Source organism: Cyanistes caeruleus, chromosome 11 (genome assembly GCF_971803275.1).
Source record: "Cyanistes caeruleus chromosome 11, bCyaCae1.hap1.1, whole genome shotgun sequence".
Lineage (NCBI taxonomy): Eukaryota > Metazoa > Chordata > Aves > Passeriformes > Paridae > Cyanistes > Cyanistes caeruleus.
In genome coordinates, this window is record NC_141711.1 from 18,365,619 (window position 1) to 18,383,289 (window position 17,671).

General features: G+C 46.3%; 1 long non-coding RNA gene across 1 annotated transcript; it reads right to left on the minus strand.

The window, feature by feature from the left end:
* Positions 1-1,243: 1,243 nt before the first annotated feature.
* On the minus strand, positions 1,244-16,092 carry LOC111934882 (uncharacterized). Its single transcript, XR_002867473.2, has 3 exons — positions 16,004-16,092; positions 3,997-4,072; positions 1,244-2,479 (listed from the first exon to the last, which is right to left on the minus strand). It is a non-coding gene; the product is annotated as an uncharacterized LOC111934882 (long non-coding RNA).
* Between the last annotated feature and the right edge of the window lie 1,579 nt (positions 16,093-17,671).

Genomic DNA, 17,671 nt, shown 5'->3' on the forward strand with positions numbered 1-17,671 from the left:
AGCCCAGAACAAAGCCCAGACTAAAGGCTAAACCTTGCCCAGATGCTCCTGTGCAAGCTGGTGTCAGACTGTAGGATTTCAAGGGTATTCCACCCCGAAACCCCCCAGAGATCCAGCCCAGACTGGCTTCGCAGCAGCAGTGACGGAAGCAGCCCAGGTTTGACAGGAAGCGAGATTCCACTAATTCCACACGGGAAGGGATCAGTTCCCACTGAAAACGACTGTCTGTCCATGCCCTTAAACCTGAATTTCAGCCCTCAAGGTCTGCAGAGCTCTCCACACACAGATTTCTGCCACCTCTCCTCAAATTAAACTTTTCCTCTCTGCCTCTGCCGTGGCTGCCAGGAAACAGCAATGGGACCTCAACTGGCTTTGGGGAAGGCTTCAACCTCCATCCCACAGCAATCAGCTGGCACCATTCCCTGTATTTTCATGGCAGAGGCAGCTCTCTTTAACAAGTGAATCCCAAACAGAACGAGCGGTTCGACAATTATCATTTTGAACAAATATTTCCAGCTCCGCGCAAAACACCGTGGCACAAAAAAAAGCAAACTTTCAATAAACAGAAAATAGATGATTGTTCTCAAATGACAGCTTTCATGCTGTTTATCCCAAAGGATCCTCAGAGCTTATGGAGTATGAAATAAATTTGCCACTGGTTAAAAATGTAAATTCTTTAAATACATAAAACCCTAATGAAAAGGCTTGTAACATTTCCCTTTTCCTGATTCTCACTTTTCTCTTTTTATCTTCCTAGAAGAAGACGTTGATTATAATTACAGTGGAGACTAAAATGTAGGCTTGATTTTGTGTTTAAAAAAAAAATTTGGGAAGTAAAAGGAGCTCTTGGTGTGATTGGGTGTGTGCATGTGCTTCCACACATGCATGTGAGGCTGAATTGTGTCATGGCATCAAAAAATACATAAAAGAACTGAAAAATCTCATATTTAAATGCACATCATTTGTGGAGAGCACACAGAGCAGGGGTCTCTGCCGATGGAGGTGAGAGAGAAAAGCTGCTCTGAGCTTCCAGCCCCTCTTCAGTGCTGGGAAAATGCACAGGGATGCAAAAGCAGGGGCTGACGCTGCTGTTCTTGGGCAGAGCGAGGATGGAGGGATCAGATCCCTTCATCAGGGAAGAGCTCCAGTTTTGATCTGGAGTTTGCAACCCAGATCCTCCTCTGCTTCTTTATTTTGTAGTGAAAAGAGCACAGACACAAGAACCCCCCACAACAGTGGGTTGTTTTCTTTTTAGTGAAATGTCTTGCAAACACTTTATTTTTTTCTTTAAAAACAATACTATTTTTACAATCAAACAAACAAACAAACAAAGGGGGAAGAAAATGTACCATCATCTTCCTTTAGTTATGACAGAGGTACAAAAAGGAGCTCTAACATTCATGTGGGCTTTCATTCAGATTCAAATTGTGCTTTATATAAAATTCAGGCATTCCTCATGATTTACAAGTTCTTCATGAGGGAACTTTGATTTACTTGCTTGTCTAAATTTGCTCTGAGCACGAAGCTCATGCTGACTCTGGGACTAATCCAGGCAACCAAAGTAAAGCCTCAGTCAGGTCTCACCCCAGGGTGGTGGCAGGGGAAACCAAACTGCTTGAAAATGCAAACCCACAGTCACGTTTCTGTGCTGGACAGGGCATTTTTCATAGCGCTGGTCAATGGTATGAAATCCATTCAGTTTTCCATTGCTTTAATGGCAAAGGAGTTGGGAAAAGTTTAAAATAGTCTGAAGCAAATTAAAATATTCATTGCCCACTTCACATTTTTGTGTGTCCCTTTTTTATTAGGACTGGAGATGCTGAATTTTTTTTTTTTTTTTTTTTCTCTAAGTGATTTATTTATATGAAGAATAAGAAGGAGAGGTTCTTCAGAGGAACAGATATTCCCAATCTCCTACAATGCTATTCCATGGACTGAAAGCAGTGGGAAATTGTCATAGAAAATCCATGACAAAGATTACAGCGGTTCTAGGACTGTGATTTCCAAAGGGATTGTTCCAGCTTTGAGACCACAAAAGGATTCCAGAGCTTCCCCTGACTGGAAGTTTTCAACACCTTCCTTCCATGTCAGTTTTCTTCTGTCAAAACATGGCAGTGCAGCTTTTCCCTCTGTGAGAAAAGAGATTTAATTCCTGTAAATGCAGCACCTTTCACAGGTTGGTTCTTCTCTTCTTGGCCACATATTTCCAGGAACCTTTTAGTAATTCAGTGTCTCAAGCCCTCTGTTCCCTTCTCTTGTCCACTTGAACTTTACCGAGTGCAAAGATGCCCGAGGAACCTCCCAGGATGCATTTCCTCTGGAACCCCAGATGAAGATAAATCAGTTCTCAGATATTTTCAGATGAACCCCTGGCTGGAGAATTTGGGAGGATGCGATTTTCCAGCCTTGTCTCTGAGCTCTGCTGGGAGCAGTGGATGTGGAGTTTCTCAGGCTCCTTCTCTTCCCACATTCATTGTTCCTGTGCCAAAATAAAAGAACCAGAGATCTATTTTTAGAGTAGGTTGTTCCAGCTAAATCCATCCATCATCCTCTGAAGTTCTTGCACGTGGGTGAACCTTCCCTTTTCATTCCAAACCGAGCTAAATTGTACAAATGCAAGTCTCAGCTCGGGCAGGGACCAGCAGATCTGACTGTTCACAGAGGGATTGGAACAGGCTGGATCCACGGGCTGAGCACCTTGGTGAGGGTCCTGCCCTTGCTCTGCTGCAGGCTGGGGATGAGGAGCTGGGAAAGGGCTGGGAACAGCGGCTGGACACCAGCCCAGGGCTGCCCAGGTGGGCAAGAGGCCGCTGGCCCCTGGGCTGGGAATAGAGAGGCCACAGGAGCAGGGCAGGGATTGTCCCCTGTGCTGGCAGCGCTGAGCCACCACCCCAAACCCTGGGGCACCTCTGGGCCCTCACAAGAAGGAGCTGGAGGGGCTGGAGCGTGTCCAGGGCAGGGAACGGAGCTGGGAAGGGGCTGGAGCAGCTGAGGGAGCTGGGAAAGGGCTCAGCCTGGAGCAAAGGAGGCTCGGGGGGAATTTCTGGCTCTGCACAGCTCCTGCCAGGAGGGGACAGCCGGGGAGTCGGGCTCTGTTCCCAGGGAACAGGGACAGGAGGAGAAAAAATTGCCTCAGGTTGCTCCAGGGCAGATTTAGATTGGAGATTTGGAAAAATTTCTGGCTCTGCCCAGCTCCCTGAAGAGGGGATGTAGTAAAGTGGAAGATGATCTCTCTCAGGGAACAAGGGGCAGGACAAGAAATGGCCTCAGGTTGCACCAGGGGAGGTTGAGGTTGGATATGGGGAAAATCTTTTCTCTGAAAGGCTGGTCAGACGTTGGAAGGGGCTGGTGGAATCCCCATCCCTGGGAATTTTCAAAAGACACTTGGATGTGGCACTTGTGGCCACAGTTTAGCGTGGATTTAGCTGGATTAAAGATTGGATTCAGCCCTCAAGGTCCTTCCCACCCCTACCCATTCCATGACTCCATTCCCCAGCACACCCTGGAGCTGCACACAGGATCCTTCCCAGGGCCCAAATTACCCCATTTGCCCTTCCAGTTTCTATTGTGGATGCACAGAAAAGAGGCAGAGGGAACTTTGCACCCTGCTGCTGCTGCTTGGAAGTCTCTGCACGATGGATCTGTCCAAGTTATTTCTGTTAAAAGCAGCTATAAATAACCTGCATAATGCCTCAAGAGTGTTACGGAATTATTGGGAGTTTTGCCTGATTAGGAGAAAGGAGAAGCAAAAAAAAATCTCTGAGGAAGGAGCTCAGGATTTTACACAGCAATAAAGAACAGAAAGTGAAGGGCCATATATTGATTTGTGGGCTTAAAAATTAAGAATACACTCAGGTGTTTTGCTCAGCTGGAGATAACTTTGTGAAATAATGTTGGTCCTTAGTTACCCAATACAAAAATGGCCACAAGATGTCTTATCTCACAGCAGGTGTGAGTTTCATCTTTGCTATCAAATAATTTATTCAGTGTTCTCACCAAAACCTTGCTTATTCCGTGTGTTTGGGCTTCATTTTTCATGCCCAGGGTCCAGAAGCAATTCCTCAGGAGCTGTCTAGAGAAAAAAGAAAAGGCATTTTTAAGGTAGAGAATAAACTGCCAAAGATTGGCCTTGGACTCTTCCAGGATCCAGGGGCAGCCACAGCTTCTCTGGGGCCCCCTGTGCCTCCCCACCCTCACAGGGAAGAGGTTTGTCCTAATATTTACTCTGAAACCACTCTCTGTCAGCTTGAAGCCATCCCCTTATCCTGTCACTCCAGGCCCTTGCAAATGTTATCAAAAAGCACTGAGGAAGGCTGGGTGTTTTTCCTGGAGCCATCATTTTGCTCAAGTTGGTGGTCTCCATCCTTCCCAGTGTTTACTTTTATGGATTCATTGAAAGATGTGTTTGTCCATCTTTCAGGTGAGATTTCTTTGGGAATCCAAGTTGCAGGTGAGAGCAGAACGCTCACCTGGCTCTTGGGCTGCCACATTCACTGGTGGTTTATTTGGTGAGCAGAAATTCTCATGTCTTGAAAACCTCTTGGCGTTTCTTTTTCCCCAGCACAGAGTTAAAGCTCCTCACATTCCTCCTTTTATCAGCTGAGTGGTGTTGCAGGGTGATTTCAGTCTGTGATAACAGGATTAGATGAATCTCACTCCTTCTCACAAAACCCCAGTCTTTAATTCTCTTTTGCTGCAAAGTCAGTGGAAAGGGAGAAGCTTTTATGGCCTGGGTAGTGAGCTGCTGCTCTGCTTGGAATCTAAATTATCCTGGATTCTACTGGAAGGTGGCTACCTGCTGGAATAGTTTCCAAAGAGACTCTTGAATTCCTGTGCCAGAAAGCCAGGAATTTTCCTCCTGCTAAAACCCAGGTTTCCCTTAACTGCTGCAAATGGGGATTCTGGGGAAGAGCTGAGCTGAGGTGCCCTGCAAAGGCAGATTCCAGCTCAGTCACTGCTGCCACGTTATCATGGACAATGTGGTGGTTTGAATATGGCCAAGAATGTTACAATTTATACTTAATCTATTTATATTACAATTGATATTACAATTTTTATTACAATTTATACTTAATCTAGGCCAACCAAGAGCATCACTGACTCAAAAGATTATGATCTCTAGGTTGACTCAGTTTTCTGAGGTGGCCATTGTTTAACCATGGCCCAGTGAACATTTCTCTGTATAAAATAGAACAGTTTAATCCCCACAAGTAAGAATTATTCTTTTTTTTTTGTCTGACTCGAGTTTGGGAGCTGAGGGACAAGTGAGCACCGAGTTCACCTCCCCAGCTTTCATAATTGCCTAAGAAATGCCTGCAGAGAACAAACTCCACAACCAGACCTGGAATATTGACAACTGCATAAAAAACCTGATTTCCAGAGAAGAGGGGTTTGGTTTCCTGGCTCTGAAAAAGCCTCCAGGAGGGCTGTCCAAGGACACAGCCACACAGTCCCAGTGCTCCCAGTCCCTCGGGAGCTCAGCATCTGTTACCAAGCAACTGGGGATGCAATTTGGGAGCAGGCAGCACCCTCAGCACTCCCTCCTTGCAAACCTGTCCCAGCCCCAGCCACTCGGTGCAAATAATCCTCTGCACAAAGGCACGAGGCTGATGTAAGGAGATTATACATTTCCAGAAATAAAACTGCTTCAGCACTTCTCTAATCTATAGTTAGGGGGTGCTCAGGGTATCATTTTCCTCACAACCACTGGATACTCAATGCAACAACTGATCTCAGGCCGGAGCTGTTTCTGGGTCAGAGACACAGTTTGGGGAAAAGCTTGCAGTGGATTCTTCTCTTGGCCAGCAGTTCTTGCTTCCACAGCTCAGACTTGGCTGTGGGAGGGCTTTGTCCCACCTGAGAAACTCCCAGTGGTCCCAAAAGTTATTCCCAAACACACATTATCTGGATCTCCATGTTAGATATCCATGGATTTAATTTAAGGATTGGCACACTCTGCATCGGTCTTTGAAGATATTATTCAATTTACTGCAGGAATTACCTGGCTTGTGGTGGGCACAGGTTTTCTATGGGGAGCTACTGGAATATTTACTATCAGAAGGGAAGAAGCTCCTCAAGTATTGCCAGTGGAAGTTGGAGATAACAGCTGGAAATTAAGCACCAACACAAATAAAATTATATTAAAGATCTGATGGCACTCTGGTCAATACACTGGCTCAGACAAGTGAAAAACCAAAATACCTTGGGTCATTAGACAAGTGGCCTTTCACTATTCAAACCCTTTTACCTGAGCAAAAATTACATATTGTCTGAAAAAAGACTGGCTAAGCATCTTTTGCTGTCTATTTACTATTAATTTACTATTTTTCACTATTTGTTGCCAACTTTCAATGGTTGGGTGCGCTCAGACATGCAGACATTTAACCAGGACAGCACTCAGGCAGTGAGAAGAGCCTAAAGAAACAATTACCAGCAGGAAAAATTCAAATTACAGGGTGGTAGGGGCTTCAGACAGCAAGCAGAAATCAACTGAGCATCTCCATTTTACCACCACGCACAAAGTTTTGGAGGGTTTACACTTTAGAAGCGTTAGAAAAGGACAAGAGGTGCCTACAATCTGCTTCCTCCTCTCAGGAGAAGCTGCTGTAATTTGAAGTGTTCAACAGGATTCCAACAGCACCAAGTGCTGTCCCAAAAACAATATTTGTGCTCTGCAAGAGCTCGGCGTGCTGCCTGTTATTGCCAGCCTCTCACTGATAAGAGCTGCAGGAAATCTTTATCTAAACCCACAGATAACTGGACACTTGTAATGCAGAAATGAAAAAAAACAAACAGGCAGTCAAGGCTGAATCTTGCCTGGCTCTGAGTTGAGACTGAAAACCCCTCACGTTTACTGAGCTGTGTCTCCCATCAGTGAGGCACAATTAGATGTGAGCAAACCACAAAAGAAAGAAAAAAAAAACCCAAACTTTCCACCTGTGCCTCAGCTATGAGTGCAATTCAGAAAGGTTTTTAAAGGATGATATACGTTTTTCCATAGGTGTACACGTCAAGGACCTAAAAATGGGATATCTCTGTTCCTAGTGCTGATCATTTTCTGTTTTTACCAGGAAATGGGGCATCCAAACACAACAGGGCTGTCTTGGGGTGGGTTGGAACTAAGCCAGAAGTGTTCCAGGATTTTTCTTGCCGTGAGGGTGGTGTAACACCAGATTGCCCACAGGCTGCAGAGCCTGTGATTGCTGGGAACATCCCAGGACGAGCTCTGAGCAGCCTGCTCTGCTGGAAGGGTCCCTGCCCATGGCAGGAATGACCTTTAGAGCCCCTTCCCACCCAAACCAGAATTCCCTGTGCACAACAGGCTCTGGGGCTGTGGATCTGCTCAGACTCCTGGCATCATAATGCAAATTTAATGATGAAAAATCAGCCTGCATGAGCTTAAATGGGAACAAGAAATCAAAAGTCTTTTGACCACATCAGGTTGAGGGCAAAATTTTCAGCTCCACTTGCATCCAGGAGAGCTCTTACAAACCCTCCACAATCCACTGCAGATACAAAATTAAACTGAGCCCAGAAGCACCATCTCCCCACTTGAAGAGCTCTGCTGAATTAAGCAGGAATATTCCCCCGAAATCTCTTAAGCAGATTTTCCTGAAGTCACCAGAAACTTTGCACAGAAAGCCTTTTCCAGGCTACTCACCCTGCAAATTTCCTTTTGGACGTGTTGATCTGGATTTCTGAGGGTTCTGAATCTCCCCAGGTGCAGCAGGACAGGTGCTGCCTGCAGAGCCACCACATTCATCCCTCGGAGCACCAAGGAGCCTCCCCTGGCTGAGAACCTTGCTCCAATCCTGGTTTTGTCCAGAATCCCAGCTCAGGGCTGTTTATATGAACTGCAAACCTGTTTAGGTGGAGCTGGGGTGGGTTTAAGGTTTGGTGTGACATTCACAGACCAGACTTGAGGAGGCCAAGCTTTGGACAAAGCCTCTCATGTTCCTTCTGCACCCACAGCAGGTCCCATAAAAAACCACCCCCCTACACCCTGTGAGGTTTTGGCATGGCCAGAATGCCAGAATAATGCAAGGGGTTGCTCCCATTCCTAAAAGGACTTCCAGAAAGGGTTTCATTGCTGCTTCAGGCACGTAAATGATGTTGAGGGCCACTGGAGTGGTTTGTAAAACTTGCAGTAAAATGCACCAACAATCAGCCAGTGTAATCAAGCTCCTAATCAACCAAAATAGCTTGGAATGCACCACAACTACCTGTTACAAATCAGTTTTTGTTTTATTTTTATTGCTGTTTAACTCAAACCTTGGGGAGGTGCAGTAAAAGAAAGACAGAAGCAGAGAGGGAGCTGCCAAAGCAAGGCCAGGTATAAATGTATTTATGGATAACTGAGGCCAATGTTGCTTGGTGGATAAAACAAAACATCTCTGTGGTGTTGAGACAATCAAGAATCCAAGCAAAAGAAAAAAAAAAATAAAATAAGCATTTATTTTGCACCAATGGCTGCACCATTGCCTCACAAGGGCTTTTATTGCCCACCCCCACCTCCCCAGCAGTTTAACATTTGAAAGAGTATCAGAGAACCCCCAAAAAGCATCACTGGTGTTGGACTCCTTTCAGAGGAGTTTGCAGCAGCCTTTCATCCCTCCAGGCTCAATTTTGTGGCAGAAGGTGGAAGCACCTCAAAGCCCCCAGTGTCAGAGCACATTTCCTCTCTGGCTCTGGTCTCTGCAGCCTTTTCTCACCACAAACCTGGATTTGAAACCGAGCTGAGCACATCCAGCCCTTCTAAAAGGCTGGGAATGGGGTTTTGGCAGTGGCCACACCAGCCCACGGAGCACCACAAGCCATGAGCTGGCACAGCCTCCAAAATAAGAAAGAAAACCTGTGGGGATATTTCCAGAATAGCAGGCACGTCCCCTCTTTGATGACAGCCCTCACACATGAACAGAAAAAGAGATTTGGGTTTTTTTTTCCCCCCTGGTCTGTGCATCTTGCATTTTGTATTAATGTGCCTTTGGAAACATCCAAGGGCTGCGTTTTCCTGCCCATTTAAATGAACCATAAAGAGGCACACGGGGGAAATGAAGGCCCTTTCCTGACACTTGTTTAAAGGGCTGAGCTATTTATGTGTCCCTGGGGAGACATTCATCGATTGCCCAGAGATGAGCAGGGTAATGGAATTCAGAGATTTTCACTTGGAGTCACTGAGTCAACTGCAGGTCATTAATGACCCAAGAGAATCACCCCTCTGCAGCAGGAGCTGTCTGGCACCCCTGATCTCACCTCACCTTGCATCTCTCCCAAAGGAGCCCCAGATTGCGATTTCTAGCATGGTCCCTCTGAGATTTCTACCAAAATTCCAGAGGAGCATCCACCAGGAAAGAGCTCCCTGCCTGCCAAACCCCTCCACAGCAAGGCTTGAGTAAAGAGAGAAACTTGTGTGACTCAGTCAACTAATGACATAATTAAATTTTTGTACAGTGCCCTGACATTCCATTCTGTTGTAATATATGGTGAAATTACCCAGCTTGCCATAGAACAGCATTCACTGGATTTTCCAGCTATCTCTATCTGCTATTAAACATATTTTAGGAGTAATTAGGGAGTCTCTTTAGATTTTAAGCGCTGTCTGCAGCCTCTGTGCAATTATTTCAGCACCTTTTGTCACACTGGGAGTAAAAAGGAGGTGGAAGAGGGAGGGAGAACCAGCCCAGGCTGTGTGGCAGTGAATTGGACCAGGGGTTTGTAAAAGTTAATCAAGGTGGGAAGGGTAAGAGAGTCACAGCAACTCTGCTCAGCAGAGGTCAAGACAACACACCTGGATAATTTAAAATGTATTATCCAAATTATTCCAGCAGTAATTCATGAATGGAGGGGCTCCTCCGGTGCCCTTAATGCTTCTCCACCCTCCCAAGCACCTGAAAAGATGATTCTCTATCTCTTTTAGGAGCCCACCCTCAATTTATAATTTTTGGCTGATTTGTGGTTCAAGATCTCTGTGCAGCAACCCAACCTCATCACTCGCTGCTGGTCCTCAGGAGAGTCACTCTTCTACAGAGATATTTTGTGTTTGAGTTTTATCATGGCACCATTCATGGTCCCTGAACTAAATTAACTTTTGCCTTCTTTGAAAATGGAAAGTTGAGGGCAGGGTCAGGTTTTACTGACTTTGGATTTGATTTGAACACCCAACTTCCACACTGCTCAGAAACTCTCAAACAGGTCAGGAAATGGGACAGAAAAACAGTCAGAGTTGACATTTTCCTTCTTTGTACATCCCAAACAGCCCCTGCAGCACAGTGAGGCTCTAGAAAGAACTCCTGAAACAGCCAAGATGATACAAAAACCCAAATGAAAACCCAGAATGAAACCCAAAATGAAACCTGGGATGTTTTTGCCTGGTATAATGTTTGAGCTATCCACATCCTACATGGGAACTTCTGAATTATTTCACCCCTTTTGCTGAGGAGCCCAGAGTTTAAGACACCCTGAGTTACAATGGAAACGTGAGGATTTGGATTGCCAAAGCACTCTGAGCTTTGTTAGGGTGACATCCAGTGGCACTGAAAGCTTTCTTGCTTGTGGCAGCATAAAGCAGAGAAATCTCTATTTGAGCAGGAGCAGCTGTGCAAACATTTCTGCTCAGGATCAGGTCAGTGACCAGAACAGGAGAAGCAAATGCATCAGCTGAACTCTCCAGGTTAAAGTAGGACATGGAAAGTGATGATATATTTATATAAATTACCTGCTGGTGTTGAGAAAAGCAGAACCCTCCACTTGATTATGGGATTAATGGAAATTTCTGAAGATCTGGAAATCACAGCTCACTGGGTTCAAAGACACCCTTAAAACACCTCAGCAAAGCCCATTAATGCAATAACCTCACACTCTCCTGGGACCTGCAGACTTTAACGTGGGAAAATCTCTCTTCTGGCACAGCTTTTTACACAGAAAACACAGAAAAGGCAGCAGAACCTCAGAACCAGATCCCTGTACACATCTTGCTCCAAGCCTTGCAAAAAGGAATTAATTAATCAATTAATTTTTTAATGGTCAAAAGACCAACAGGGAGATGAAACACTTCTCCACACAGGACACACTGAAAGCAGGAAAGGCTCCAGTTTGAGGCAGATGTCACAGGCCAGAAAGGAGGTATTGGAACAACTTGGACAAGTTTTGCCATTCCAGTATAAATTATAACCTGGTCTACTGCCTGCTGCTTCTGCTAGCTTAGGATCCAGATTAATTCAGTGTTTCTTTTTTCTTATATAGACAGGCCAAATCTCTCAACCAATTCCAACAGCAGAGCACAGTTCACGCTGTTGATGGCAGAACCAAGCTCTATCCAGAATATAGTCTTTCTAAAACTAATTTTGCACTGATGTGGAGAATGCACACCCATGTGAGCCCAGTTCCTCGGTGTAATCTGATGCTACAAAGGACAGCACAAGAAGGACAGAGAGGGAGGATCTTTTCCAAGGAAGGAGCCACTGGAGTGGAGAATCAGAGCTGAAGTCAAATTTAGGGTGAGACAAAACCACAAAATTAGCAGCAGAACAGGCCAGTGGGTTTCCCTCTGTCCCTCTCCTTCCTTTCCCACACAGTTCTTGGTGAAACAGGGAGAAAAATGTAGAAAAGGTGTTGAGGGATGACAGAACTATCACAGAACCATTTAGGCTGGAAATGCCCCCTAGGACTGAGCCCAGCCACTATGCCAGCACTGTTCTGGTACTCCAGGTAAAAGTGACAGCAGAATTTAGGCTCAGCCTCCATCAATCTGCTGGGATGCACGAGAAAAGGAACTATTTCTGGTTTAACAGACACAGGACACTGTCCTCCAGCTGGTGCTTTAGACACAATTTGTCCTGCAAGTTTAATGGTGCTGAAGAGCCAAAAGTACAACACAAACACAGCTTAACCAATGCAAAATTTGCTTCAAAAGACAAAATTGCCGAAGCAATTTCAAACATTTTTCCGAAGCAAATGCTGCTCAGACAGACAAATCTGGTTCTGACATGCTCCCCCAAAATAGCCATGTCAGACTCAGAATTTACATCTACATAAAGAAGGTTAATGAACCAGGCAAATTGTACTGCACAGGAAACAAATGCCAAATATTGCTCTTAGCTTTTTCTTGTGAGTCAGTGGCTGCTCTGGGAATGGGGGCAGTGAAATAAATAGTAGCACATCCTCAGTGCAGTTGGAACATTCCAAAATGCCACAGAGCTGTCAGTCTGCATGTCAGAATCAATGTGCAAGCTTGTCAGGAGAAAAAGCAGGAGCGATTTGGGGCCTGAAATAGTCACCAGCTTCTGGGGTTTATTGGTAGTAATGGAAGCAAGGCCACCTCAGGATTGTAAATCTGGCTCTTTGTTCAGAACTGTGCTGAGGTAATTTCCTTTCCATGTGAAATCGTAAGAGATACATATTTATTCCTGTCTGAAAAAGAAATACTCTAGTCAGAAGTGACAAGACAATTCAGATTATCTGAGGATGTTCAGGGCTCCAATCCAAGACTAAATTTGGAGGCATTAACAAGGTGAGGGGTTTGAGAGAGCAGGAGAATTTTGACTGATATTGACAAAAACTCAGCAATGCAGATCCTTTGCAGGATCCCAGAATTCCCAGGGCAAACCCTGAGGGTCCAAGCTGGGGATTTCAAGGAATTCCCATAAATTAGAGCTGAAGGTCCTTGACAGACTGCCAAAGGTCCAGCTGCCAAAGGTCCTGAATGAGAAACCTGCCAGTGACCACCATGGTCTCTCAGCTGGAGCCTCAGTGTGAATTAATCCTGACTTCCCTCCTCTTAGCCATGTCCTGGCCCATCTCAGGTGCTTTTCTCCTGTCACAAAGCTGCTTTTCAGCCCTGGTCACAAAGAAGACACAGAGATAGGGAAGGCTGTGCTGAAAATGCAAGCATGAACACAATTAAATACAAATTGCACTTTGTTCCCATTTTCCTTCGCCTGCTGGTTTTCACCTGGGCCTCATCACCTCACACCTGGATACAAAACTGTCTGTGGGTGTTAATTACACCTGCTCTTAATTAAATATTGTTAAATTAAATTAAATATGAAACTGTTAATGCTCTGATTCCCAAATATTCAATGAGGAACCTCACAACCACTGTCCCCCCCACAGTGGGGACATTTTAGTTGTGCAGACTGGCTGTTCTGAGATAAATATTGGGCAGGGCTCAGACAGAGCAAGAATAAAGTGAAGGAAAAAAAAAAAAAAAGTCAAATTTGAATTTGACTTTCCAGGTTCATGTAATCTGACCTGAGCAACAAACCCAGACATGAAATTTATGGGAGGCCTTTCCCACAGGATGTCATGGTTTTCCCTCACACCACGCGTTATTCCCCATAATTTAAACATCTATACCAGTCTCACTGGCAGCTCAGGGCAGTTCAGCCTGAAGCTTTATGGATATTTAAGAAAGAAGTTTCATTATATCCTCTTGTAAAGACTCACTGCATTCTTTGCATCATTATTCAGATCCAAGGAAACCTCTCCTGACCCTCTGTCTTTCAGCTTTGTGGACAAACCGATTTTGTGTTGGCATGTGCTGCCATCTAATGATATGGAAACCAAAACTTTGGAAGAAAAAACCCTCAGAATGGCATTTTAAAAAAGCCCATCCAGCTGCAGAAGGGATTTATAAATTTTATCACCCGAAAGGGGGAGGACAAATCCATGTGGGAAAAGCAGAGGGAAGAGCTGGGTGTGAGGTGGGGATTGGATCCAAAGCCAGGTTCAGACTGCTTCTAACCAAAAGGTGTCCCCAGAGCACCGCAGAAATTCTGTGCAAAGGTTGAGGAGCACCTGCAGCCCGGGGCTGAGGCTGCCCTGCACCTGCACTCTGCCCCAGCAGCACAGGAGCCTTCCCCAGGGAGCTGCTGCCTCCCTGCCCTGCACAGCAAATGCAGCACAGAAAGCTTCCTACAGTTTCTGTTCTGAAATGGAACTTGCAGCTGGGAGAAATCTGATTTTTGTGTCAGATTTCACTCCCTATATCCTTGATGAGAAGAAATAATCCGTCTCGGATAATTCCACGTAAAGGCAGAGTGGCGGCTGCTGCAGGAAGCAGAATTGCAGTGTGCACAGTTCCCTGAGTCTGAGGGTTCCTCAGACAGTCCTATCAGCCCATGAAATATCCACATTTATTTAGTAACAAACCCAGAGAAGTAGAACCACATTTCCTGCCCCCAGTGCTGCCTCCTCCCTCCCTCCTGCCCGCAGATTCCTTCCCAAAACAGAGCTCACAACACAGCTTCCCATTGATTGGATCATTTCACACAAAACCCCCAAACTCTATAAAAATACAGGTAAATTGAACTCCTTCAGCTGGATAGATAAAGATTTATTTCACCTAGCTACAACAACTCAAAGGACACTTATCAGGCCAGAGAGGCACAATAGGGTTAGTCCAGACTATGTGTTACATTCCCAACAAAAACACACTTGGCTTTGTCAATATCTCCTGAAAAAAAAAAACAACCCTTTAATTCCAACAATTTTAAAATTTAAACCACTTTACTTGAATTAGTCAAATAATTAGGATTTTTTTAAATTAGTAACAGCACTGGAATACACAGAGCAGGTTTGCAATTCAACCTGCAGGGGTGGGGTGGATAAAACAGGGGTTTGAGGAGGCTGAGCTTGCCAAGCGTGGGAATAATTGAGGAAAAACTTGCACATTCTGTGAATCTAAAACCCACAAAAAAATTTGCCAATTCAAATCACAAAAAGGCCTCTGAGAAACCGACGAACAAAACCACAAACTCCAGAAGTAACAACACTAGAAAATTAGCTGAAAAATCAAACTGCCACCCCTCCTTGCTGTGTGCTCAAAGGAAGGAGAGACCACAGCTCTCCCACAGTTCCTCCTTCCAGCTTCTTCCCAAAAATTCAACCTCTTCCTGCCTTCTCTCCCTGTCACTTCATCCTCCTTCCCCAATCACGGTCATTGTGTGCAGCCAAATTATTTTAATTAATGCAATTAGCTAATAGCCTCCAACAGCCCTTTCCCCTTCTGCTCCAGCAGCAGAGGCTGCACTGGCAGCTGAACATGTTGAAGGGGAGGCTCAGATGTAGAGAAGGGCAAGGACAAAAGTGGTACCTACAGGAGGTGGGAGAGGAGGAATCTGTGCCCCAGGAACCCAAAAAAGTTTCCTGTGAAGTCTCAGGAAAGAGCTTGGCAAACAAGCAGAGACTTCTAAGCACAACCTGGGCTGGTTTGCTGGAAATGAGATCTAAAAATAAGCAGGAAAAATTGAAAGCTGATTTAAGTGCCACTTGTATCACATCATGCCTTCATCCCTGCAAACAGCACACAGAGGTTCCTTGTTCCTGTTTTATCTTAATGGCCTATTCTGCTCTTATTTCTGTCTTCTGAGCTGGTCCCGAGTCCTTTGGCTTGTGATTTTTTTGCCTGCATTTCAACTCTGGCAAAAAAAGCTGGGAAAGGAAACCAAAGCACCAAAAACCAGCAAGCTGATAAAGCCCAGAATAATTCCTGGGGAGGTTTCTGTTGGAGTTTGCACATTTGTTCTTCTGGGTGTCTCCAGAGCAGGCAGAACTCTTGTTGCTCCAGCCACAGAGGGCTGTGAGCACAAACACAGCCCTGACCCCCCTGTCACGAGTGAATAACCCACAGAAAGCCTGTCCTTGTCAGGGAAATCAATCCACAAACACCAGAGGTTTGTGTCCATAAAGGAGGCAGAGGAGTCCTCTTTATTGAATAAAGGGAGAGGCCATGGGGCATTTCCTGTGGGGTCTCTCAGATTTTTAGAGGACACAGCCTCCTTTTTATCCTAATTTCCCAGCCACGTTTCCCTCTCCCTTTCCCCACTGCCTGAGGTGCTTGAGAAGTACAGGCTCCCCAGACCACCTAAATACAGACCCCCTTCTAATGCATACCCCCATTTTTTTCTTTTCCCATGGAATTTCTGGTTCCTCCCATTGCTTCTGCCATCCCTCAGCACCTAGCTTCATCCACCAGCAGACCCCCAGTTTGCTTGTGAAGACAAACCTGTCCTGGCTTCCATTGTGAGTCCTGGTGAGGGCACAGGGGCCGTGGCTTGGCCGTGCCCCCCTCCCTGCCCCGCTGGGTGTGTGGGTGCCAGGGCTGGGACACCAGGGCTCAGCAGTCCCACGTCACTGCTGCTGCTGCCAAAATTAGCCCTGGCCTGGAGCTGCCTGCCCAAATAGCTGCTGTTTGCTCTTCTGAGCATGGCATGCCTCCACTGCAGACAGTTTCCAGCCCTTTGGGAAGAGGGAGGGATGATTCATTCGTGAGGAGCAGGGGAAGGAAGGGGGTGTCGGCAGCCCCCGATCTCAGAGCTCCTCAGATGTTTTACAACAGTGTTGAAGAAAAGCTGCTGTGCCTCTTCCAGAGTGGGATGGAGAGGGGATTGAGGGGCTGGATTAACCAGCACACTCCGGTATTTTGTCATTAACCATTGCTAGCAAGGAATTCTCGACTATCCTTTTTTAATTGGAATGCCACAAGGACTCCCTAATTCTAAAAGCCATGGAGCTGATCACAGCCTGGAAGGAGCCTCTCCATCAGCTGACAGCAACATCTTGGGAGAAACAGGGGCCTGGCTCTGGCTTCTGGCACACAGTAAAACAGAAGCACCCAGGAGTGGCACAGTCAGAGAGGAGTGGAAAGGTTTTGTCAAAATCCATAGCACATTTTCCTTATTAGAGCCAGGCTTGGGTAGTCAAGATGAGAAAAAGCCTTTAAGAAAAGAATTTCATTTCCTGTGTTGCAGGCTGCCGTATAAGAGAGTGCCTCAGGGGGAAAGAGCAGATTTTTTCATGAGTGTGTTGTGCATTAAAGGAAGAATTTCTCCCTCTGCATGGGACAGAGGTATTACAAAGGATCATAGAAAAATTTGGGTTGGGAGGGACCTCAAAGCCCATCCAGCTCCACCCCTGCCATGGCAGGGACACCTCTCACTGTCGCAGGTGCTCCAAGCCCTGTCCAGCCTGGCCTTGGGCACTGCCAGGGATCCAGGGGCAGCCCCAGCTGCTCTGGGCACCTGTGCCAGGGCCTCCCACCCTCACAGGAAGCAATCTATTCCCAAAACCCCATCTAACCCTGTCCTCTGGCACTGGGAGCCATTCCCTGTGTCCTGTCCCTCCATCCCTTGTCCCCTGTCCCTCTCCAGCTCTCCTGGAGCCCCTTTAGGCCCTGGAAGGGGCTCTGAGCTCTCCCTGGAGCCTTCCCCAGCTGAGCATCCCCAGCTCCCCCAGCCTGGCTCCAAAGCAGAGGGGTCAGGCCCTTTCATTAATTTCGTGGCCTCCTTTTGACTTATTCCAACAGCTCCACATCCTTGTTATGCTGGAGGCCCCAGAGCTGAACGCTCCAGGCACCCAGAAGAGCATAAAAGCACAAAAATCAGAGCACAAAAGATCATCAGAGGGGGCTGGGAGTGAAACCGTGGCTGGGAGGTCATTTCAATTCAGCAGCTGGAATTGAATTGAAGATGCAGTTCCCCTCCCTGTGGCATCTCCCTCCAGCAGCAGCTTCTGTCTGGGCAGGGAGCTGGAGGCACTGGGAGCTTGGGTTGGGCAGGGTTTTCATCCCCAGCAGTTCCCAAAGCCACTCCCTTCATGGCCCTGACACAAAACCAGCAAAACCAGCCATGGGTGTGAGGGAAGGGGCAGCAGCAGGAGAGTGGTGGCTAGTCTG